Source organism: Cibotium barometz, chromosome 34, assembly GCF_041138505.1.
Source record: "Cibotium barometz isolate CiBa-2024 chromosome 34, ASM4113850v1, whole genome shotgun sequence".
NCBI classification, from domain to species: Eukaryota; Viridiplantae; Streptophyta; class Polypodiopsida; order Cyatheales; family Cibotiaceae; genus Cibotium; species Cibotium barometz.
In genome coordinates, this window is record NC_141079.1 from 39,536,656 (window position 1) to 39,560,387 (window position 23,732).

The 23,732-nt window shown below is 42.2% G+C and overlaps 1 protein-coding gene and 1 pseudogene across 8 annotated transcripts in view; one reads left to right on the top strand and one right to left on the bottom strand.

Annotated features, from left to right (window-relative positions):
- The window catches only part of LOC147619007 (ABC transporter C family member 8-like), a 41,085-nt gene extending 38,165 nt beyond the window's left edge, over nucleotides 1–2,920 (bottom strand). For 3 of the 8 annotated variants that reach the window (XR_015262007.1, XM_086774224.1, XM_086774218.1), the window contains exon 1: nucleotides 2,170–2,478. The gene's annotated coding sequence lies outside the window, so the exon portion shown is untranslated. Of the gene's footprint in view, nucleotides 1–2,169; nucleotides 2,479–2,607 lie in introns of those variants that run through there. The other 5 variants (XR_015262008.1, XM_086774219.1, XM_086774220.1 and 2 more) reach the window with 4 other exon arrangements.
- An 11,670-nt stretch (nucleotides 2,921–14,590) lies between these two features.
- Nucleotides 14,591–23,732, top strand: part of LOC147619009 (putative 3-hydroxyisobutyrate dehydrogenase-like 1, mitochondrial) — a 17,690-nt pseudogene continuing 8,548 nt past the window's right edge.

The following is a 23,732-nucleotide window of genomic DNA, read 5'->3' on the forward strand; positions in this document are numbered from 1 at the left end:
TGATCAACTCCAAGGGGCAAAGTACTTTATGAAAATTGATTTACGATCCGAATATCATCAAGTGAGAATTCGAGAAGCAAATGTCTAAAAGACAGCTTTTCGAACTAAGTTTGGTCACTATAAGTTTTTAGTCATGCCCTTCGGTTTGACTAATGTTGCGGCCACATTCATGACACTCATGGATAGTGTCTTGAAACCTTAGTTAAGAAAATTTATCGTGGTTTTCCTAGACAATATCCTGATCTATAGTCGTACCAAGAAAGAACATCTTGAACACTTACGATAAGTAATTGAATTACTTAAGAAGCATTCACTTTATACCAAAGAGTAAATGTGAATTCTTTGTAAAAGAAATTCAAAACTTAGGTCACATAATCTCAGAAGATGACATTCCTATGGATCCAACGAAGTTGAAGCCATATTGAAATGGTCACATCCCACAAACTTAGAAGAATTATAATTTTTTCTTGGTTTGTCTGGATTCTATAGAAAGTATGTTCGAGATTATGCTAAGATAGCTATTCCGATGATGTTCGAGATTATGCTAAGATAGCTATTCCGATGACAGATCAACTTAAAGGAAAGGGAAAGACCTTCGTTTGGTGGAATTCCCAACAATGAAGTTTTAAAAAACTTAAGGTAGCTATAGCTACAGCTCCCATTCTCCAAGTTGTCGATCCAAATCAACCCTTTGTGGTAGAGACGGATACTAGTAATGATGCAGTAGGAGGAGTCCTCTTACAAGGAGGGAAACCTATTGCATTTGAAAGTAAAAAGTTGGACAAAGCTCAATAAAATTATTCAACTTATGAAAGAGAGTTATACGCTATAATTCATGCCTTAAAGAAGTGGAGGCATTATTTATATGGTGCCAGATTTGAGATGGTATTTTCGAGATCATGAGAGTATCAAATGGCTATCTAGTCAAAAAGAGTTGAAAGGACTCAAAGCTCAATGGGCAGAGTTATTCCAAGAGTTTGACTTTCAACTGAGATATAGAAAAGGACGTTACAATGTGGTAGTAGCTGATTCATTGAGTCGCATGCCCATGGTTAATGAGTTGAGTTTTACTCAAATTAAGAGTGAAACTTCTTAGCATCATAGATGTGTCATTGAGCATCACTTCCATAGCGAATGCCATCGCAAGAGGCATTCTGAAGAGAATATCTATACTAGACAACCCCCTCATCTGTTGAGTGACTGATTTCGACGGGGCTCACATATCAAAAGACCTAGCCTCTGGACCAATTGCAAGCATACTTACATACAATATAGTGAACAATCCACTTATAAAAAATTACAAGACACTCGCAGAACGTCCTCACACAAGGCTGGGCCTGTGTGTACTTGTACAGGCGAATAAGGCTACCCAAGCATCCTAGTTTTTTTAATCTTGGCTTGAAAATAAAAAGTATAACTTGTTTTCACTCACACACAAGTGCCATCACTTGCATAGGGGAGATTCAAAAACCCATACTGGAGGGACTCTCAAACTCCATTCTAATCATTGCAGTGACACTCTAAACTCCATTCTCACCGCTCCACTAACACACGATCCAGATCCAATCGACACTTTTATTCTAATCGCTACACTAACACTCGAAACTCCATTCTAATTGCTACACTAACATGCGATCCGATAGACATTTTCATATTTTGTGTCGTGCGTGAGAAATATCCTTACTAAAATACCGATCGCTTCCCATCCTGCTCGGGATCTACGCTAAAGTCTAACCTTAGTAGGCATATTTTGCCTTACTAAACTATATACCTCCTTTCTGCTCGGGATCTACGATAAAGTCTAAGCTTAGTAGGCTCTATACAGAGTTACAGTCAGGGAATGGAATCTATAGCTTTTGGCAAAAGGATCGAAAAGGCTCCGCGCACAACAGATGTTATAAAGAATCACCAAGAGAGAGAGTGTGTGCGCGTCTCTCGATTGAGGCCTCTCTCCCAGGTCCTGGCTTGAGAGAGAGAGAGAGAGAGAGAGAGAGAGAGAGCCCCACTTCCTAACTGTTTGCAGAATAAGATGAGCATATGTAATTCTCATCCAGCTGATCTTCAACTACACTGCACCCACTTCCTAGCTCTAAAACAATGAAGCCATCGCGTTCAATCACATGTATGCAGAATCAACAATATCCTTGGGCGAAATTAAGTGGTGCTTACCTGTTTCTTTCGGGTTGAACAAGCTCATGAAACTGTAGCATCAAGGGCTACCACCACCACCTGCTGAGACAGGTAAAATACATGGTGAGATGCAAAAACAGGCAACATGGAACGATGAGAGCACTAGAATAATATTAAGGGTTGTGATACTGCCGCTGTATTTAATTTGACGGATTGGACCGTGTGAAAGCTCTGGGCTATCATCTAATGGGACCTCCGAGTGAAAGTGATAGGCAGGGCGGCTACGTTGAAAACTCGCATGCAGTGAAATGGCTATGTTAACTAAAGATGCATCCATCAACGTGATTTGGAGAAAGCCTTGAATGTTACAAGATTTACAGGTGAATTTGAAAATGTTGCAGGCTCACTGCACATTATAGGTACATTGTATACAGTGTGCAGGTTTCCTATGAACACTTACAGGTAGCACGTCCTTACCAAGCACTGTGTTTTCCATTTTGGACGCAGTTCGCCAGAGAGAGAGAGAGAGAGAGAGAGAGAGAGAGAGAACTGCGAATGTAGAGAGAGAGAGAGAGAGAGAGAGAGAGAGAGGACTTCTTATGTATATGTATTCTTAACGCACTTCCCTTAATATGTACAATGCACGAGTATTGCGTGTGCGTGTGTGAGAGAGAGAGAGAGAGAGAGAGAGAGAGAGGTGGGGGGGGGAGAGAGAGAGAGGAGAGAGCACCCAGGCAGTTCGCATGATGGTCCATGCAGAGCAGCGCCAACCTTTCTTGCACAACATTAATATGTGCGATAAACGAGCATCGTGTTGGGGGGCCCAAGAGAGGAGAGAGAGAGAGAGAGAGAGAGAGAGAGACGGACGCAAGAATTATAGAATATACTTGACGATTTTCGTGAAGTGGAAGATTAACCCCTGAATAAAAGGTGTTACGTGTATGTACAGAATTGGATAGCTTTCGAACCGACACAAGTACACACTTTTTCTTTCTTACAGCGCCTAACCGATCACATGGCTTTGCCGAAACACCCGCTAAGGGTTACCGTTAGCCACGTGCTCAGAAACAGTCGCAATTTCTTTCTTACTTACCTTTTACCTTTTTAAAAAAAGTGCAACTATAGCTTTTGGCAATTTGAGAATAGTAAGTGTTTATAATTGGAAGTGTAAATTTCATAAATCAAAAATCTAAGCGTCGATATTTTTTGCAAGGGGCATCTTCTAATTCATATTGAGCAGGTCAAAATCCAATATCCCCAATCGACTGTGGCATAGGACCTCAAAAAAAGTATATTCAATTAGGAGAAATTAAAATTATAAAAAAAGGGTACATTAACACGTAAAGATAGTAACTCACCACCATAGTAATAAGAACGTTTAGATGGTGTCTCAAGAGGCGTCATGAAAAAAACATTACCTCCTCTTATAGTACTATATCCATCCTTTTGGAACATGATATCCTAGAAACGACACTTTCCAAGTAAGAGAATCTTTATCGGCAGTGAAAGACCTACCATCTTTTCAATAGAGATAAACACCTTGTGGCATCTCAGGGATAGAGATGCCATACATCTCTAAAGAATCCTCATATATTTGTAATATGAAGATATCCCCCACCAGTGGTAAATCCCCAAATTAAATAAATTCAAAAGTAAATCAAAACACAGTTCTCAAACTTCCATTTTAGCAAGAAAATAGACAGTGAGGAAAGTATAAATTGCTTACCCATCCTGATAGGCATTTATTGCCTCATTCACAGAAAAGTAAGGCCCATCAGGTGCAAACCAAAAATGGTGGTGATGTACAAAACACAAAGGTATGTCATGTGGGATAAATAATAATGAAAAAAAACAAAAAGAAAAATGTTATTTACCTAGAATTTTCCTAATTTGTATTCATAACATCCCTATATTGAAAGTGCTTCCGATGTTACTCTTCTGTCTATAAATATGCAACAATAACACATCAACCATGTGTGTCCGCGAGATTATGTGTGAGAGACAGTGAAAGAGGGGAAAAGATATAAGAGCAGAATATATTTAATTAATATAAATGACTTCAACCATATCTGCTAAGATAAAAAAATCACAACCAAGTCATACGCCAAATACAAACACGAATTATCTATAATAGAAAAAAAAACAATGGCTTACGTTCAAGCCCGCAAAATTTCTCTATACACAATGTTATTTGTCATGCACATATGGCTTTCAAGAGTTGCAGCTCTACGAATGCATCTCTATTATCCGTGTGCCAAAAGCATCCCCGCTTGAGTATTTTTATAGTATTTTATTCCATCAAAAATAGATTACATGGCTATTTTGAGCCCAAGCTTGCTCTACAAGCTTTCTTTTTCCAAAAATTGGATAATAAAATATTTCAAAAATCTCACTCCCGTGACAGTCCTCCCAGTTTAGGAGACAACCATCCTCAATTGTAACTATCGAAGCACACACGAGTGATAAATCACATTAATCATTCCCACATTAGATTCACTCACAATGTCATTACATATTTAAGTGGATTCATTGCCACATTGGATTCACTCATAATAATTAATTGGATTCACTCTCAATAATTAATTGGATTCACTCCTAATGTCCTCACACGCGTCGCAGGTGCTTTAGAGTTGATTGGACTCACTCACAATCAAACTCATAGAACCTTTGCACATGCCACACGTGTCTTAGAGTTGATCGGATTCACTCACAATCAAACTCTCATAATCTTTGCATATGTCACACATGTCTTCGAGTTGATTGGATTCACTCACAATCAGACTCCTACATTGGATTCACTCACAATGTTTTCATACGCGTCTCACGTATTCTCAGAGTATATCACACGTCTCACATGTGGCACGGCTAGTTGGATTCACTCACAACCAACTAGGGTCATTCTTCATCATCACCAATCATAAGTGATATAACAAATATTAAATAAAACTTGATGACGTTAAAAAATCCAAAAGTAAGAGAGTCTTACCTTGATGTATTGTTGGCTACCAAAATGAAAAGGTTAAGAGAAATAGAGAATTTAAAACCATTTGTAAATAACTGTAAACGTAATTATTGGGTAAAGATGAAGACTTATCGTATGTAAGTTGAGATAATAATTTTTGGAAACTCAACATGGCTCCATGGTGGTAGAGATCATTGGTATAACCTGCACATCATGCTTACACCACACATAATAACATGTGTATACTCATGCACAAACTCAAGACTATTGTTTTCATGATTAATGACATAAATTGCTTAAGTAATAATCACATAGCCTAGAATAATGTTAGTTTGGGCTAGGTGTATAATCTGAAAATCTACCCTAATCATGAGTCTCTCCAGAGCGGAGAAAATAACTAAAAGCATGGAATCGAATGATCGGTCAAAAGTGTATAGCAATGATCGTTATCGTTTGACAATAACGCTTGAATTGATCTTGTCACGATGCCACTAGAGTGATCCACATATCTGTCAACACATCTAGAGTGAACGTTTAAACGATAAAAGAATAGCACTAATCGGTAAAAATAATTCCTTCTTTCTCTCTCTTTTTCTTCTTCTTTTCCTTCTTGTCGCTCTTGTTATTTTTCTTCTTCTTCTCTCTTTTCTTCTTCTTCTTCTTCTCCTCTTCTTTCTATTTCTTCTCTCTCTTCTTTCTTCTTCTTCTTCTCTCCTCTTTTTCTTCTCCTCTTCTCTTTCTTCTCTCTCTTTTTTCTTCTTCTCTCTTCTTCTTCTTCTCCTCTTCTTTCTTCTCTCTCCTCTTCTCTCTTCTTCTTCTTCTCTCTCCTTCTTCTTCATCTCTATTCTTTTTTTTCTTCTCTCTCCTCCTCCTCCTCCTCTTCTTCTTCTTCTTCTTCTCTTCTTCTCCTTCTCTTGTCCTCCTTCTCCCGTGGCTCGCCACAAGCTACCACGCAGCATGCTCGTATCCCACATGATGTTTTTGTCACCTAGCAAGAGGGGTATAAGAGGAAAAATGAGATTCTCTTTTCCTTTGTCTCTTAGGAGGCACACAGGCTCTAATGGCACCCCTCGCTGTCGCGTTCCGTCGGGCATGCCATCGTCTTGTTGGTGTCTGGCAGTCTACCTGCCATCGCCTGTAGGCAGTGTCTATTGACAAGCTTGTTGTGCCGTCAACAGTGCCATTGTTTGCCTGTTGGCCAATGTGTCAGACCGGTGCAATACCCGCTCTACTACTCTACCACCGTTCGATCGGTTCCCTCCTTGAGTCAGGTGCCTGTGGCTCCTACTGATGTGACCTTGGTGCAAGGTGGTTCTCTTTGGTCTTCGTGTGCCTACATTGCTCTGCACCTTCACACAGAGGATCAATAGATCCTAGGCCGTCTAAGTGCCCGAAATACACACACCTTTTTACGGAGCGTACTCTGGGCTCTAATACCACTGAAACAAGAAAGTACACGGGACCTTGGGAAGCATACTCATAGAAAAATACAGACACGAGAGAACACCAGATTCGGTCCCAACTACCCCCCCCAAAGCATGTGCCAAAAGAATCCTTGCTTGAGTATTTTTATAGTATTTTATTCCATCAAAATAGATTACATAGCTATTTTTAGCCCAAGCTTGCTCTACAAGCTTTCTTTTTACAGAAAATGGATAGTAAAATATTTCAAAAATCTCACTCACGTGACACACATTCCTTCAAAATCAGCCAAACATTTACCCTTATTACGAAGCAATACCTCCAAGTGTAGAAGAGCCTGAGTCTCACCCCATGACTTCAATGTCGACATATGATTCGCCCATAGTTCTGGTCAGAGAATAAACAAAATCTTCTATCATGTGCTCATGGAGATTCTCCCATAGTAATACAGGGTTGGAAGGCTCACAAAAAAGCAACAGTATGAAATAAAGGCATTTCAACTGTAGGGCATTTTGCATAAAAGCAGCATCCTCGAAGCATGAAATCCATTCTGAATAATCTTCCAATATACCCTTACCAATGCAAGTAATGTAGGATAAACATTATCATTGAATATGCGTAAATATTGAAAGGACTTGCACCCTTTACAAATTGTAATTGGATGATAAGGCTGTCAAATGCATTTTTATTGGTTACAGTGCTGAGAGCAAGGGTTACAGATTGTATCATAAGCGTATCTTGATTAGTCGAGATGTTGTTTTTGTGGAAGATGCTGTGCAACCTTTGTTATCATGTACCAAAGAGAGAGGTGTGAGCTCACGGGATGTATTTGATACATTGTTGCCTCTGTTTACAGGTGGGAATTTAAATGTAAGTCCTAATATGAGGCAAATATTCAACCTATGCAGATTTCAAACATCATAGATCAGCCTATTTCTGATGCAGATTTACAGGATGTAAATTATGAGGATAGGGCTGAAAATGAGCAGGCTAGAGGTATGCCTAAATGGCTGGTGCAAACCTTACGTGATAGTAAAATTGATGCACCTATTTCTAGTCGTACTCGTTCAGGTTTTCACCATGCCTCTTATGCATCAGATTGTTATGCTTTGGCTGTGTCTAGTATGTGTGAAGAGGAAGAACCTCTTTCATTTGATGAGGCACAAAAATCAGAAAATTGGTTGGCTGCAATGCAAAGTGAATATGATGCTATAATGAAGAATGGTACATGGTCTTTGTGTGATTTGCCTATTGGTAAAAAGGTCATTGGATGTAAGTGGGTTTTTAAGTTGAAACGAAAGCCAGATGGCAGTGTTGATCGCTATAAGGCTAGACTTATTGCAAAGGGTTATGCTCAAGAAAAGGGCATTGATTTTGATGAGACCTTTGCTCCCACTTGTCGTATGACGCCTTTGTGCATTGGTAGCTCATAATGGTTGGAATGTACATCAGTTGGACATAAAGACTGCGTTCTTGAATGGAGATTTGCATGAGGAGGTGTATGTATCACAGCCTCGTGGTTTTGTTCAAAGAGGGCAGGAAAACAAAGTGTGCAGGTTGAAAAAGGCTTTGTATGGTTTAAAGCAAGCTCCATGAGCTTGGTATGAAAAGATACATGCATATTTAACTGCACATGGTTTTCAGAATAGTCCAACAGAAAGCACTTTGTATGTTAAACGTGTGGATGATGTACATCTAATCATTGCTCTCTATGTCAATGACATGCTGCTCACAGGACCAAATGAGAGTCATATTGCTGATTTTAAGGCTGATTTAAATGCCTCTTTTGAGATGTCAGATTTGGGGCATTTGTATCATTATTTGGGGATACAATTTAAGCAGTGTGATGGAGGTATTGCTTTGTGTCAGACAAAGTATATTGAGACATTGTTGTGGAGATTTGGCCTTGAAGACTACAAGCCTATTACTACTCCAATGGAGACAGGTTTGAAGTTGAGTCTTCATGATGCTCGAGATCACTTTGATGTCACACTCTATCAGGCTGTTGGTTGCCTCATTTATGTATGCATTACGAGGCCTCTATCAGACAGCTATTGGTTGCCTCATTTATGTATGCATTACGAGGCCAGACATTCAGTTTGCAGTTTCACAGGTGAGCAGGTTTATGCATAGCCCAGGGTCTCAGCATTGGAAGGCAGTTAAACGCATCTTAAGCTACTTGAGTGACACCATACATCTTGGGTTGTTTTATCCCAAGGGGGGATCGTTGCCGCCAGATTTACATGCTTTTTCGGACTTAGATTAGGCTGGTTGCTATGACACAAGAGTGTCCAAAAGTGGTTTTTGTTTCATGCTCAATAGCTCATGCATATCTTGGTTGAGAAAGAAGCAACCTACTGTGGCCACTTCTAGTTGTGAAGCTGAGTACAGGGCAGCTTTCACAGCTACGGTTGAGTGTGTGTGGCTCAGACGGCTTACGGTGGCTGACTTGGGTGTTGGACAGGAGTCTGCCACCTCTATCTACACTGACAGTCAGAGCGTATTGGCAGTTGCGAGAAACCCAGTTTTTCATGCTCGCACAAAGTACATTGAGGTGCATTATCACTATGTCAGGGAGAGACTCTCAGCAGGAGAGATCAGCTTGGCATATGTGCCAACACACGACAACCTCGCCGATCTTTTCACAAAGGCACTTCCTCGTGAGAAGTTTGAAGCTTTCCGCAAAGCTTTGGACTTGCTCCCCTTTGTGGACTGATCTACTTCGGGCATGGCACTTCCCTATACATGAGTGCCAGCTCTCGTTCACACCATCACTCCCACGGGGGATTTGTTGCCATATATATAGGCAGTGATATGTGTGAATACACTTAGGACCGCCAGGGCACTTTTTTCCTCCTTAGGAGGTTTTTTTCCCCAGCTTGTATATACGCCCATCATTCTAGGGCTAACTTATCTTTGTACATTGACACAATCTAATACACGATGTGTTGTGTGCATTCTTGCTTCTTCTTCTCCAAGCTTTGTGTGCTTTCCTGAAACCCTAATTCCAACATGTTCCAGACCAACACATACCAGAAAATTGCAACTAAAGCAAGAGCTGCATATTGTGGAACAAAAGCATGTTTATCAATGAGTATGCTTTAAAGATCAAGGGCATTGTTGAATCCCTTGGATCCATCAATGTATCACTGAAGATGGTGATTTAGTGAGTGTCTGTTTAAATGGGCTTGGCAAAGAGCACAAGCCATTCAAGACCTCCATTTGCAGTCAAAGAGAATATTCCCAACTTTCAAGACTTGGTGTTTATGCTGATAATAGAAGAAAAGTCACTAGGTGAGGACTCTTCTTCACAAAGCAAGAACACATCAGAACAGGCCTTTTACTCTACTTCACGTAGAGGTCGTGGTTGAGGCCAAGGTGGTGGCCAACAAGGAAATCAAAATTCTCGACATTAACAATCCAATGATTCACAGCAGCAATCATACAAGGTGGAAGAGGCCAGTGTAGAGGCAGGGGAAGCCAAAGAGGCCGAGGTAATTGTTGGCAAAGAAATCAGAATGCAAGTAGCATAAAGTTATTGTTGGGGCAAACTAGGGCACATGGCAAAAGACTGCTATAAAAAGCAGAATGACATTAAAAGTGAAAAGTTATATCAAGGCAGCTATGCATCATCTAGTAAACAGGGAGGTGATGACAGAAGTGAACAGTTGTTTGTGATACAGTGCGTGCTTAGTTCCATAACAGGAGATGTGTCAAGATCTCAAGATACATGGTATGTGGATTCTGGCGCCTCTAACCACATGACCAGTCATGTTGAGTAGTTTAGAGACATAGAAAATGGAAAAACCAGGTTATGTAGAAACAGGTGATGATACTGTGCATCCCATTGCACATGTTGATAAAGGCCAGTGTAGAGGTAGGGGAAGCCATAGAGGCATACAAGGTGGAAGAAGTCAGTGTAGAGGTAGGGGAAGTCAAAGAGGCCGAGGTAATTAGCAAAGAAATTGGAATGCAAATAGCATAGAGTGCTATTATTGTGGTAAACCAGGGCACATGGCAAAGGAATGCTATAAAAAGCAAAACGGCATTAAAAGTGAAAACTTACAGCAAGGTGACTATACATCATCTAGTAAACAGGGAGGTGATGATGACAGAAGTGAGCAGCTGTTTGTGATGCAGTACATGCTCAGTTCCATAACAGGAGATGTGTCAAGATCTCAAGATACATGGTATGTGGATTCTTGCGCCTCTAACCACATGACCAGTCATGCTAAGTGGTTTAGAGACATGCAAAAAAATGAAAAAACCAGGTTATGTAGAAACAAGTGATGATACTGTGCATCTCATTGCACATGTTGGTAAAGTGCCATTGTCTATGCAGGATGGCAAAATAAAGTACTTGTCAGATATATTCATGTTTCAAATATCATAAAGAATGTGGTTTCTCTTGGACAGATGGTTAAGCAGGGTTTGCAACAACAAGTGAGGTTTAATCCTCAAGGATGTTTTGTGGAAGACTTCAAAAATCAGTGTCACTTGGTTACAAAGGGTAACAGAAATGGAAGGATGTTTAATTTGGATGTGAACATGCCTGAAGTAAAGGTAACCATGTTTGCACATGGAACAAGTGTCATTGCAGATATTGATATATGGCGCAAATGCATTGGTCATGTGAATGTACAGCGACTGAAGTCTATGCAGGCCCAAAATTGTAGGTTTGCCAAAGTTTAAGGTTTATGGTATGCACAAAGTATGTGAAGCATGCCAGCTTGGTAAGAGGGCCAAACATGCTTTCCCACAAGAAAAACATGTCAGTGCAAGACCATTAGATGTCATACATTCATATGTATGGGGACCGACCAAGACTACAACAATTGTAGGTTACAGGTATTATGTTGCATTCATTGATGACCACACTAGGAAAGTTACATTGATGACCACAACGAGGAAAGTTACTTCATGAAGGAGAAAAGTGAGGTGTTTGCTCACTTTCAGAGATTTAAAGCCTTGGTCAAGAAGGAAAAAGGCATGCAAATAAAATGCCTAAGATCAAATGGTGGGGGAGAATATTTCTCCAATGAGTTTAGCAATTTTCTAAGGAAGTAGGGAATCAAGAGATAGTTTACATGCAAGTACACTCTGCAACAACAGAATGGAGTTGTAGAAAGAAAAATAGGCACATTGCAGAAGTGGCACATGCCTTGATGTGCTGAAAAGAATATGTCACATTATTTTTGGGCAGAAGTAATAGCAACTGCTATGTACATTATGAACAGGACACCCATTGTAGCTGTTCATGGTATGATGCCTGAACATAAGTTTACAGGCATAAGACTGGATGTGTCTCACTTAAAAGTGTTTGGGTGTATTACATATGTGTCTCACTTAAAAGTGTGGGTGTATTACATATGTGTCTCACTTAAAAGTGTTTGGGTGTATTACATATGTGCATGTTCCTTTTGATGAAGTGACAACAAAGTTGGATCCAAAGGCAGAGAAATGTATCTTTATTGATTTTATTATGGAGCAAAAAGGTTATAGATGTTATAACCCTACCACTCTTGAGATGCGAGTAAGCAAAGACATTGTCTTTGACGAGATGAGTAGCTGGAATGCACCAGTAGTGAAGGCAATATAAGATGTAGATGTAAGATGTGTTGATGATGCACCACATGCAGTAATCAGAGGTTCTTAATGGATGTGGAGAGTCCTCTAGCAGTGGATCCCAATGTTAGCCCATGGTCAAGTAGGTTGAGGACATATGTAGGTACACATGTATCATGCAAAGGGAAGGAAAAGGTAGATTGACCTTTTTGCTTGATCTGTCAGTAGGTCACTCATATTTGGATGGTGACTCTAGCGGCTCTGAGCAGAGACGCTAGCGGCTCTGAGCAGAGCCTTGATGAGGAGCTTAGAATTACATCTATAGTTACTCCTGGTGTAAGGAGAATGAGGACTGTTTTGAGAACACCTGGCAGTGATCCAAGTATACATAGGTCTACGAGGGTTAGGTACCATGTTGACAGGTTGAGATATGATGGATATACAGCCCATCATTATGCTTACATGGTTAAATCAATACAAGAATTGCAGACCACTTGTTTTGAGCAAACACTTGGAAATAAGAAATGAAAAGATGCCATGAATGAGGAGATGGCAGCATTGGATTCAAATGCAACATGGGAGCTAGTGCCTTTGCCTAAGGAAAAGAAGACAATTGAATGTAAGTGGGTGTATAAAGTCAAGCATAACGTTGATGGTTTAGTGAGCAGGTATAAGGCAAGATTGCTGACCAAAGGCTATACGCAGACTTATGGCATTGACTACTATGAAGAGACATTCAGTTGGTTGTAAAAAGAATGGCAACCGTGAGAGCTGTCATTGCTATGGCTGCAGCAAAGGGTTGGTCTTTACATCAGATGAATGTAAAGAATGCCTTCTTGCATGGTGATTTTCAAGAAGTTTACATGATGTAAAGAATGCCTTCTTGCATGGTGATTTTCAAGAAGAAGTTTACATGATGTAGCCCACCAGGTTATGAAAGTGATGCACACCCAAATTTTGTGTGCAGGTTACGCAAAGCCTTGTATGGCTTGAAGTAAGCACCTAGAGCATGGTCAAACAACATCGAGGAATATCTTGTTACGATTGGATTTCAGATATCCAATGTAGATTTTTCACTTTATGTGAAAAAAAACAGATAGAGAGATCATGCTATTAGTCATCTATGTGAATGACTTGATTACTACTGGTGATAGTGAAGCAAAAGTTTGAGATGAAAGATTTGGGTGAGCTATAATATTTCTTGGGCATAGAGGTGGTGAGATCACCTCATGGCATTTTGTTATTGTAGAGGCAATATGGCTTGGACATGTTGTCCAAGTATGGTATGACAGGCTATAAGCCTATTTCAGTGCCATTGAAGCAGAACACAAAGCTTTCCGCAGATACAAGTGAGCTTTTGGAGGACCCCACTACATACAGGCACATAGTGGATAGCTTGATCTACATGACCATTACTAGGCTAGTAGACTTGAGTTATGTTGTTGGACTTATAAATCAATTTATGTAGGCCCCTAGGAAGCCACACTTGGATGCAGCTAGACGGATTCTCAAGTACATAAAGTCCACAGTTGATTATGGACTTTTCTATGAGGCTGGTATAGAGATATAGCTACATGGGTACAGAGATCTATACTAATTGGGTTGGTAGTGTTGTAGATAGGAGATCTACGAGTGGATTTATGTTCTCATTTGGGAGTGCTCCTATGAGTTAGATCAATAAGAAACAACCAACAGTTTTCTTGTCAAGTACAGAGCCAGAGTATAGGGGTGTTGCTATGGCAGCTTGTGAGATAGCTTGGTTTCAGAAGCTACTTGGTGATATGGGTGAGCCCGTGGATAGGAAAAATGTCATTTATTATGACGACATGAGTAGCATACAATTGGCTAGTAACCTAGTATACCATGCTAGAACGAAGCACATTGAGGTGCACTATCACTTTGTGAGGGAGAAGGTTCTAGCAGAGGTGATGTAGATCTGGTATCACGTAGGCTGTAACGCCTGTGACCTACGGCGGCAGACCGGATAGCCGAGGACGTGGCCATCCGCGGTTCAATGGGAGAGGACACCCATGCGGAGTCGTGGGTGGCCAGGCTAGTGTGGACGGCAGGCCACACACTATATATAGCCTGGGGGATGAGGGGTAATCCTCATTCTTCCTCTACGGTTGGGTGGTGAGCCAGAGGCCGTCCCCTCCTGTAGTAGAACCCGCGGCGCTACGGAGATCATGGGCGGCTAGGCTAGTGTGGACGGCAGGCCACACACTATATAACCTGGGGGATGAGGGGCAATCCTCATTCTTTCTCTACGGCCAGAGGCTGCCCCCTCCTGTAGTAACCCGTAGCGGTGCTACGGAGATCTAACATTGGTATCAGAGCTTGGCGTAGGGATCGCGAGTGGCATGCGAAGCGGGCCCAGCTGTTTAATGATTGGTTCTCAATCAAAATTGGGAGGATAACCTTATCCCAAAGGTCTTCATCATCTTCTACAGCAAGAAGTCGTGTACAACAGTGCCCCCCCTTGTCTATGCAGTAGCAGTTGCGACAGAGGACATGGCAGCGGCGGTAGCTTGCCAGTTTACGGGTGGGGTGGATAGGTACAGGCCTGATGGGCCCGCCAATGTGCCTGCACACCTGCAGAGCGGGCGGGCTACCCGGTCACTATCTACAGCCGCACGCATAGCAAAGCTCAGCCCGTGTGCGATCTGGGCACCGTCTACTATGCCGACTCCCCGCTGGCCCTCGCTCAGCGCAGTGATATCGTCTTTACCATGCTCACCAGCGCTCACGATGTTCGGTAAGTCGTGTTGGGCCCCGCGCAGGCGTTTTTGCCGGCCTCCGCCCAAGTTACTTCTTGGTGGATACAACCAGTAGCGAGCCCTCCTTGGCCCGGGAGCTTTTTGAAGACATACATGGGGCCAGCAGGGTCTGGACAAACCTGCAAGCTCGCAAACTAGATCACTGTGGCTGTAAATTTCACTGGCTTGTCAGAGGGTCTGATCTATGCTGAGAAGGCCGGCCTTGACCCGGCCCTGTTTCTAAAAGCAGTTTCGGGTGGCGCTGCTGGATCTAAGGTTATGGACATCTTTGGTTCCAAGCTTGTGAACAGAGACTTTACAGCTCGAGGGTTTGCAGAACATGGTGAAGGACCTTGGCACATCTCTTAAGGAGGCTCAGGCCATGGGAGGTTCATTTTCTGGCATGGCCTTGATGCAGCAATTGTACCTTTCCCTTGTAGCCCATGGAGATGGCCGGCTTGGAGGTCAAGCAGTGTTTTCGCCTGAACAATTTAGCCGCATTAGAAAAGCCATGATGATGACCCAAGGTCTTCTTTCGCTGGCACCTTTCTCTCAGATCGGAGCATCCAGGAGTAGCGACGCTTGTAGAGGCTTGCAGCACAACACAAATCGGCAATTGACGACAGTCGCGCAGGCGACCATAAGGGGGGTGACTATTCTCTCTCCACTGCTCATTTTATTAGCGTTTTTGTAATTTTCGAGTTCTCGCATTCTTATTTGTGCAAGAATTAAAATATGTCTGCTAGTAGGCATAGTGTGTCCCCACCGCCTTCTACTTCTCTAGGGTTTTCAGGTCTCTTGTCCTCGGTCGTGGATTTGACCCCGACCGAATTGTCAGGCCGTATACGCCCGACCGTTGTCCGGTCCGGAGTGTGCTCGTCGATCACGCATGATCCGCCAAGTGCCCTCCTCATCTGTTGACCCTGCCTTAGGACCCAGCAAGCCCGCACAGCGGCCGCAACAGCAGATGACCCCTTTCTGGCCGATGAGCCAGATGACATGAACACCGACATCGCCGAGGGGACCGAGGAGGACCTCTTGGAATATGATGACGATGATTATGACCTATTGGACCCTGCCGACATCCTGACAGAGACGGAGCTCTCTAGTGGACTTTTTAAATGTCTTAATGCAAAACTGAACAATATGGGTAAAGTCCAGGCTGACTTAATCAACGATGCTACAGAGCATCTCCACACGGTTAGATGCACTGACAGCCGCCTCGGCTAGTACTCCAACTCCTTGTGGTAGATGAGCTCCTGCGGCACGGGTGAGCATAGCCTCGCCAGTAGTTGCAGGAGTATAGGCTGATGCGCCTGGGGGGCTGTTCGTAGAGACAGCTTCGTCGTTATTGAAAGACTTGAAGCCACCTAGTTTTGGTGGCAAGGAGAAGGAGAGAAACAAGGACTCGGTCAACATGTTTCTATCGAAGTGGGCAGACTTACACGCGCTGCGAGACGACAATAGCCAAGCCGGGTGCAGCCCGTAGAGGCTAGCCTCCCATTAAACCGGCAAAGCGTACAAGTGGTGGATGAGTTTGACAACTCCTCCTGCCACTTGGACGGAGTTTGAAACGATGTTTCGAAAAGAGTTTTTGCCTCTTAATGAGGCGGAGAGAAGCTGGGAGTTATGGGACAAGTGCTCGATGGAGAACAAATCTCTGACTCAGTACATCTCAGACTATAGGGAGATAGTAATCAAGCTAAAGGGAATCGATGCATTCCAGACATTGCGAGGCTTTAAAAGAGGCCTCAAAGATGATTACCTTGAGTACGTAGAGCCCTTACAGCCTAAAGACTTAGCAGAGGCAATTAAGTATGCGTAGATATTTTATGACATCAAGCGCCGTAGTGCACGTGGTGGTTCGAGCAGGGCCGAGAGTAGTGAGAAGAGGAGGTCAGGCCTTAAAAGAAAAGTGTTCCGCAGCAGTGATAAGCAGGGGGATAGGATGGACCAGGGAGGATAGGGTGGTCATTGGTCTTAAAAAAACGCGACCATCCAGGAAGAAAAGAGACAGCGAAGTCCAAAAGAAAGAGCAGTATATTAAAGCGCGAAAGGAAAATCGCTGCTTTAATTGCAACGATGTAGGGCACACGAAGGCTGAGTGTCCAAAGCTTAAAGCCAGCACTAGCGGCAACGAGCCCAAAAGAGATGGTAAATACTCTAGGCAGTTGCATACAATGTAGAGACTCCCTCTCAGTTCCGCAGAGTTCAGAGAGGTGACAGTGTGTCATTGTGATGAGCATCACGCTTGTTCGGTGACACCAGCGATGTGGCAACCTACTGTAGGTCTGCATGACATGGTGCGCATGTATGGCACCATAAGTGGCCGTAGAGTCACAGTTTTTATCGATGATGGAGCTAGCCACAACTTCTTGAACTACTCGTTAGTCAAGAAGTTGGGGTTGACTGAGACCCAGAGCGATTATGAGTATACTGTTGGCCTAGCCAACGAGTATGACAAAACGGTATGGAATACCGTAGTATTGGGGGTCCCATTATCTATGCAGGACTACGAGGCTCCGCTTGACTTTCAGGTCATGCACTTAGCCAAAGCAGACGTATATCTAGGCAGGGAGTGGCTGTATGGCTTGGGCCCTAGTCTAGCTCGGAGTTACCTACATAATACGTTACGTTTTGAGCATGGATGTAGAGTCATTACCTTGCATGGCAACCGTACTACCACACCACTTATTTCCTCCATGGAGCTGTGTACACAGCGGTCCGCAGAGGCCAGATAGCAGAGGTATATGCTTGTTACCCTCTTTTAAATTTTATTTCCGTAGATGAAACTGTAGATGATGTTTGTGTAGACAAACAAGGAAAACAAAATAGCCTTGGACGAGACCCACTGTTTGGCATGCATGCGATTCAAACAAGAAAAAATCCAAGGTGAAAGAGACATTAAAGAAAAAGTACATAGATACTTTAATGAATTTATTAGAGGAATTTCAGGATGTTTTTCCTGATGATTTGCCAGATGGCTTGCCACCATCTAGAGAAGTAGACTATGGCATCGAAGTTATGCCAGGATCAAAACCTATAAGCAAACCTACTTATAGATTAAGCCACTCCGAGGTATAGGAGGTGGAAAAACAATTGACGGAATATTTGAACAAAGGCTTCATTTGGCCTGGTTCAAGTCCGTGGGTATCGCCTATTCTTCTAGTAAAGAAGAAAGACGGATCTATGCAGATGTGCATAGACTATAGGACTCTTAATCGGATGACGATTAAGAACAAGTATCCGATGCCACGCATGGATGAGTTGTTTGATCAACTCTATGGATCGAGATACTTTACAAAAGTAGACCTAAGATCAGGGTATCATCAGGTTAGAATTAAAGCAGAAGATGTTGCGAAGACAGCATTTAGGACCCGTTTCGGGCATTTTGAGTTTTTGGTTATGCCATTTGGGCTAACCAATGCTCCAGCGACGTTTATGATACTGATGGACAGCATTTTTTGTCCATATCTGGGAAAATTTGTAGTAGTTTTTCTAGATGATATTCCTATGTACAGTAAGACATAGACAGAACACATAGAGCATTTGTGTCTAGTGTTCGAGTTGTTGCGAGAGCACAAACTATTTGCAAAGAAGAGCAAATGTGAATTTTTTGAAACAAAAATTCACTACCTTGGCCATATTATATCCGCCGATGGTACGCGGATGGAGCCAGAAAAAGTAGAGGCTATTCTTAAATGGCCAGTGCCGAAGAATCTCAAGGAACTGCAGATTTTTCTTGGCATGTCGGGGTTATACCGATAGTATGTGGACGACTACGCGAAGATCGCAAACCCGTTGACTGTCTAGTTAAGGTCAAAACTAAAAACATTAGTTGGGGGGGAGCCCAACAGAAGAGCTTTGATAAGCTCAAGGTGGCCGTAGAGCAGCTGCACCTATTTTGACTATTATCGATCCAAATGCCGTAGCAGCTGCACCTATTTTGACTATTGTCGATCCAAATGAGCTGTTTGTCTTCGAAACAGATGCTAGTGATGAGGCCATTGGGGCTGTACTTATGCAAAGGGGACGCCCAATTGCATTTGAGAGTAAAAAGTTAGATCGTGCGCAACATAACTACTCGACTTACGAGAGCGAGAGTTACTAGCGATAGTTCATGCACTGAAAAAGTGGAGACACTATTTATATGGTGCTCCTTTTGAGGTCCGAACGGGCCATGAAAGTCTGAAATGGCTTTCAAGTCAAAGTGAACTGAAGGGTAGAAAAGCTCGGTGGGCGGAGATTCTACAAGAGTTTGACCTTCAGATACATTACGAGAAAGGTAAGTATAACGTGGTGGCAGATGCACTTAGTCGCATGCCACAGATTAATGAACTTCGTTTCACAGTCTTCAAGAATGATTTCTTGGAGTCACTACGTGGTTTATGTGAGCACGATCCATCTTTTAGAGAGGTCTGGCGCGCTATATGCGTACGCACTTCTTCACAGACACGACCACCTTCCTCATTGGCATGGATTGCTAGTCCGGAGAGACTGGCCAAAGGTGCAACAGGAAGGGAAGCGAGAGTTAGTCTGGAGAGACTAGCCATGTTTTCTGGGTATAGTTTGGAGCCGGAGAGCTCTGACGTAGGCCCCCTTCATCACCTTTGACTGCCACGGCTTCAAAGGGGGGTGATAAACTTCGTCGGGGGGGAGAAATATGCTAATTTCTCCATTGACAACGGGTACTTACTCTACAAGGGTAGAGTATGTGTACCAACTATTGGTGACTTTTGAGCCCAAATTCTTAAAGAAAGTCATGATAGTCCAAGTGCGGGTCATCTCGGGATTCAGAAGACCTATGCACTAGTAAAAAGACAGTTTTATTGGCCTAGTTTGTTTAAGGACGTCCAGACTTATGTGCTGAAATGCAATAAGTTCTAGGTCAATAAACACGAACGTCTTAAGGTTGGAGGACTACTCCATCCGCTGGAGATTCCTCAGGGAAAATGGGAAAGCATTTCCATGGATTTCATTACCGGTTTACCCAAGACGAGTCGAGGGAATGACTCGGTGTGGGTGGTAGTGGACAGGTTAACTAAAATGGCAAAGTTTATCGCCGAAGAAAATGTTAAAACGCCAGAGTTGGCAAAACTCTTTATTGAACATCTCTACAAGCTATATGGCCTGCCCGCAGATATGTCAGATAGAGAGAGAAAGTTCAACACATTTTTGGAGGGAAGTCTTCAAAAAGTTGGATACTACTCTAAGTATGAGTACGGCAGATCATCCGGAGTCTGATGGTCAAACTAAAAGAGTTGACCAAATTCTAGAGGATACGTTGCGTTCTTATATTAGTAAGAAGCAATCTAATTGGGAAGAGTACTTGCCCTTATTGGAGTTTGCCTATAACAGCTCCAAACACTCAGCGACGACGACTGGATTTACACCATTCATGTTAATGTATAGATTCCAGTCGAGATCTCCGATGGCTGTAGGCCTAGAAAAGAAGAAGATTCAATTTGTCAAGGATTTCCTTGAAGATATGAATGAAATGCTCAGAGCCACACGTGAGAGCATTCGTAGCACTCAGGATCGCGCTAAAACTTATGCGGATAAAGGATGTAGAAAGGTGACCTTTGCAGAAGGTGACTTTGTATTCCTCAAGGTTCCTGCGTAGTCAGAAACCATGAAAACGGGAAAGTGTGATAAACTTTCTCCGAGATATTATGGTCCTTTTAAAATCCTTAAGAAGAGAGTTCTCAAGTCCATCCTATCTTCCATGTCAGTAAACTGAAGAAATCAGTCCACGAGTTAAAGAACGCAATTTCTCCATAGATTTTGGTGGACTTGATAGAGCCACCAAAGATACCACATGAACCTAAAAAGATTCTAGGGTATCATGACAGACAAACTCGACATAAAGTGTACCAGGAGATACTTGTTAAATGGACAGACAGGGATGAGGAGGCAGCTACTTGGGAACGCCGTAGTGCAATTTCCAAGAGGTTTCCCCAGTTTATTTTTGAGGACGAAAACTCTTCTTAAGGGGGAAGTAATGTCACGTAGGCTGGCTGTAACGCCTGTGAGACCGATGCGGTAGACCAGATGGCCGAGGACGTGGCCATCCCGAGGTTCAGTGGGAGAGGACGCCCATGCAGAGTCATGGGCAGCCAGGCTAGTGTGGACGGCAAGCCACACACTATATAGCTTGGGGGATGAGGGGCAATCCTCATTCTTCCTCTGCAGGCTGGGTGATGAGCCAGAGGCCGTCCCTCCTGTAGTAGCACCCGTAGCGACGCTACGGAGATCTAACATCTGGTATATGTTAGCACAGAGAATCAGGTGGTTGACATCTTCATGAAGGCATTGGGCATAGAGAAGCTCCACAAGTTTAGGAGCTTACTTGGAGTGTAGTGTGTGGAGTTGAGCTTGAGGGTGAGTGTTGAGATATCGAGCTCAACTAGTGCTATGGCAAACATTAATGACCCCCGCCTTGGTGACAGCTTCCGCACTTATGCCACTGACATAGTTGGTGAGGTTATGGTCGATATGCCACCAGTGGATGATATGCTATGTGACAGCCACTTTGGAGAACTAGAGATAGCATAGTTATAGTGCCAGCTCACATAGTTGGGTTCACATAGTTGGGTTCACACTATAGACCGACCAAATTGTATGTTGTTGTTGGAGAGTACTTGCCCATTATGTATGTACTCTTATCTTTTAGTTATCTGGTTGTAGAGAAGAGAATAAAATAGAGGAAAATTCAGCCATCCATCTCTCTTGTGTAATACACTCTCTTGTGTGTGTGTGTGTGTGTGTGTGTGTGTGTGTGTGTGTGTGTGTGTGTGTGTGTGTGTGTTTACTTGCAAGGAACTCAAGCTCTCTCTCTCTCCCATATTCTCTTTAATTTTTTCTACCATGATCTACTTAATGTGTATCAACTGCAACTCTTTGAGGATGCAAGCCACTTGCTTTAGTGATGACTTTATTCCTAGCAAGAAAACATCAGTATCTTCTAGTGACTCTCAAACTTTCACCTAGGGATATACGTGAATGGATACCATGGGTCATTTCCCTCACAAATGATCGCAACAAAGTCCTGTTTCTAGCATCATGACCGCGAGCACTCCTAGTATAGTCCAAGTCCCTAGAGAGTGATCAAAGTAATGAGAAACACGATCTACATTGGAGACCACCTTAGATCTCTTAGAGGTCTACCCTTGAAGTATCATACTTTCATTGCAAGAGTCGTGAATTTCTCTATTATGTTGTAAACACATAATATTTTCTATTTGCATTGAGGTGCAATCATTTGAGTGGAACCTTGGTGTAGGTGGACAATCAGGTAATACACTACGAATGTGTGAGTCAAACACACCCCTATCTCTTTTCAAAAGTGTTATATTCCTAGCATTCTCACGGGCAAATAGATCGTGTATTCTCTAAGAGTGATAATAATTACTGAAATTGTCTCTAATCATTCTGAATAGTAAATCTTTTATAAACAACTCGGTCTCCGGGATTATCAACATTAAGGGATATAGCATCACTACATGGAGCTCTTGGACTATGGGTGTCATCCATATTCCTGGATAAGACCCACAATTAATTGAAGAAATGAAAGAAAATATATATCTCCCTCAAAAGTCTAAATACACATCAAGAATTTAAAAAATGTGAAGATTGTGCTTATATGTAGGTAGGTATATGCTATAAATCTATTTGATCTTTGCCAAGTTTCATCTTTTCTCATGATTGAGCATAAAATTCCTTATGCTCTTATCAAACTTTAACGAACTATTCGTATTTAAAAATCATAAAGTCCAAAAAATAAACATATAATTAAGAAGAAAAATAAAGCAAAGTTTTTGTATCTTACCTCAAAAGACCAAGGAAGACCCAAACTATGCAACAAATCAACAAGATGCCAACCCTATGAAAAGCTAAAGTACCTACATTGATCCACAAAGTAGAACAGATGAGAGCTCTAGAATCCTAAAACATTGCATGTATACTTATAAAAAAAGATAATAGCAGTGTCACAAATATTACAAAAACATTATAAAATCAGCATCCAATGTTCTTTCAGTATACATATACGACCAAACCAAGCTTAGAAATCTCTCTCTCTCTCTCTCTCTCTCTCTCTCTCTCTCTCTCTCTCTCTCTCTCTCTTCCCCCCCATGTATCTCTCTCTCTCTCTCTCTCCACATAGTATCTAAGAGACAAAAAGGACCATCATTATCATTCCAATACTTAGAGCCCAAAGTTACAAAAAGATAATAGTATCATAAGCATTACAAAAGGATCATAAGATCAACTCCCAATCGGCAAACCAAATGAATAATTACATTCCATATGTTTGCAATGATTTTGCAATCTACAACTCATTTTAGTAAGTAAAGCCCCAAACCTATTCAATGTTACTTTAAGACTTGATACTTCTATTCCAAGCCTATCAACATGGGCACTTCACTTGTCTTGTTTCTCTTTTATAATGTCAATTGACTTTCGACATCCACAAATGTGTGCTTCTCCAAGAGCACCACATGTATCCATTACACGGAGGAAGGTAGCTTCGACAATATCCTTGCTCTCGAGATTGCCACTTACAATGGCAGAAATCGATTCTCGAGTTGAACTGCTTTCCCCACTTTCATGATTACTTACACACAAACTAAGATCAACAATCAAGCTCTCCACATTTAACACATGAGAGTTTGTGTCGTTGACCAAATGGAGTATTTTCTCTGATGTTACATTTATTTTCTTCTTTCCATTTTGTCTTCTTACCATCATTACGTCGCACCCACTTAGTAGAGGTTTTTAGTTTTCTTTATCATTGCTTAAAAGCATGCATTATTCGTTGAGCCTTCCCATTATCTACTCTTGCCTCAGATTGCTGAGGTTTTGAATACTCGGCATAATGGCTTCTATCCTCAACATCC